Genomic DNA, 2,666 nt, shown 5'->3' with positions numbered 1-2,666 from the left:
TTCTTTGTGGTTGGACGGCAGGCTTGTAACTTTCCTCCATTAAGATCTTGTGCATGCAAATTGAAGGACTGATACCTTTTATATCCCCAATTGTCCATCCAAGAGCCTTCTTGTATTTTCTCAATATGCGCAGCAACTTGTCTTCCTCTACAACACTCAAAGAAGCATTAATAATGACTGGAAAACATTTACCTTCTTCTAGAAATGCATACCTTAAATGAGATGGTAGTTGCTTGAGCTCAAGTGTCAGTGCCTTTGTGATTGGTAAAGTTAACTGAGACTCCACAGCTCTAATTTCTCTTATCAGAGTAGCTTTCGGACGAATCAAAGGTGGTAAAGCATTTAAGTATCTTACACACTCCCTTATCTCTTCACTATCAACTTCATCCTCCTGATCTCTAGAATTCATCAAACAATTTTCTAGGGGGATAATTGGGTAGCTCTCTTCAAAATTCTGCTCCATTATGATATCGAGAACATCAATCTTAAAACATGAGTCTACTTCAGATGGACGCTTCATAGATTTAAAGACATCAAATTCTACTTACTCATCTTCTACCCGTAAGATTAATTTCCCTTGGTGGACATCTATCAACATTCTCCCCGTGGCTAGAAAAGGTCGTCCTAGAATTAATGGTATCTCCCTATCTTCCTCCATGTCTAACACTATGAAATCTACTGGGAAAATCAGTTTGTCTACCTTAATCAGGACGTCTTCGACTACCCCCCCAGGATATGTTATCGATCGATCAACTAATTGGAGAGACACGGTGGTTGGCTTCACTTCTCCCAATCCAAGCTTCCTGTAGATGGAAAATGGCATTAAGTTAATACTAGCCCCTAAATCACATAACACTTTATCAAAATAACAACTACCAATAATACAAGGGATAGTAAAACTCCCTGGATCTCGTAGTTTAGGTGGTAGTTTCCTTTGAATGAGCGCGCTGCATTCCTCCGTTAGCATAACCTTCTTGTGTTCCTCGAATTTCCTCTTGTGCATGAGGATCTCCTTCAGAAATTTTGAATACTTTGGCATCTGTTCTAGCATATCAACAAAAGGGATATTAATATGTAAACTTCGAAACATGTCAATGAACTTACCGAATTGCTTGTCGAGCTTCTAATTCTTCAACTGTTGTGGGTACGGCAAGGTCGCTTGGCTTGAAGGGGTTTTCTGCTCATATGTCCGGTCGTCGTGGCCACCAGATTCATCGCTGCGGTGATTGTTTGATAATCCTGACGAAATGGAAACTGCATCACGGTCGCCGTGACGACTAATTTCCTCGCCGCGGCGATCGTCCTTCCTTCTGACGAAATTTTCTGCATTTTCACTCTCGCCACGGCCATCATACTCATCGCCGCGATGATCGTCCCTCTGTTCATTCTGTAGGGTTTGTTCTTTCCTCTGTTTTTCACCTTCTGAATTTTACAAGCTTCGACCACTCCTCAAGGTGATTGCATGCGCTTGTTCCTTGGGATTCTTCTCTGTATCGCTCGGCAAAACTCCTTAAGTTCTTCCCGCTAATATGTTGTGAATTTGCCCAATTTGAGTCTCAAGGTTCCTAATAGAGGTGGATTGATTTTGAGCGAGGATGTTACTCTTCTCAAACCTCTTGCTTGTCTCTTCAATGAACTTGGTCAACATATTCTCTAAATTAGATTTGGCTCTTGAGGTTGAAAAACAAGAGCTTGCTTTTACTCATTATTGTTGCTCTAGGAAAAGTTCGGGTGTTTCCTCCACGCAGGATTATATGTGTTGGAATATGGATTCCCTTGCCCTCTTTCGAAGTTATTGACATAATTGGCTTGTTCAGGCTGAGCAAACGGGTTCCCTTCTTGGTAGTCCTTCGATGAATGATTTCCTGCACAAAGGTCACATATTAGAGAAGAAGATTCAATGGCATTTATTTTCAACACATTACCTAATTCCTTCTGGATGTTCGTAAGTTGTGCAGCCAACGCAGTGTAACTGTCAACTTTGTACACTCCCGCTGATCTTCTTGTTGAAGTTCTCTCCGAAGCCCTCATATAATTATTGTTTGACATCACCTCAATCAGATTGTGTGCTTCCTCTGGTGTTTTATTGTTCAAGGCTCCCCCACTTGTAGCGTCAATCACAGCTTGAATAGTTGGTAATAACCCTTGGTAGAACATTTGCACTTGCAACCAGATTGGTATACCATGGTGAGGGCACCTCCGTAAGAGATCCTTATACCTTTCTCATGCTTCATACAATGACTCTGAATCTTGTTGGTAAAAGTTGGTGATCTCACTCCTCAGATTTGCAGACTTAGCAGGTGGAAAATATTTATTGAGGAATGCTTGAGCCAACTCATTCCATGTCGTGATGCTCCCAGATGGCAGAGAAATCAACCAAGCCTTAGCTTTAACCCGAAGATGTTAGTAAACGGTCCCGTATACGCAGCGGAAACAAAAAAATAATATAACAGGATCGTTTTACATGAGCCAAGATCAAGGGTATGATTTTACAATTATATTAAATAAAATCTGCATAAATATTCAACATGAGTTAAGAGAAACAAACGCCGTTGAAGGCTCCTCCAAATTTGTCGACGACGTTTTGCTACCGATCCAAGTGTAGGATCGAACCTGCGTAGTCCACACGAAGACAATCTTAAAAGAACCAAAGAGGGATTTGCTAG

The 2,666-nt window shown here is 41.2% G+C and overlaps 1 non-coding gene across 1 annotated transcript; it reads left to right on the top strand.

Moving 5' to 3' along the window:
• The first annotated feature begins 2,179 nt into the window (after positions 1–2,179).
• LOC116110724 lies at positions 2,180–2,286 on the top strand. The gene has a single exon (XR_004124959.1). It is a non-coding gene; the product is annotated as a small nucleolar RNA R71 (small nucleolar RNA).
• The last annotated feature ends 380 nt before the right edge of the window (positions 2,287–2,666 follow it).

The sequence above is a fragment of the Pistacia vera genome, unplaced genomic scaffold, assembly GCF_008641045.1.
Source record: "Pistacia vera cultivar Batoury unplaced genomic scaffold, PisVer_v2 Contig610, whole genome shotgun sequence".
NCBI classification, from domain to species: Eukaryota; Viridiplantae; Streptophyta; class Magnoliopsida; order Sapindales; family Anacardiaceae; genus Pistacia; species Pistacia vera.
Note: the sequence above shows the minus strand (reverse complement) of the source record. Positions and strands in the feature narration are given on the sequence as shown.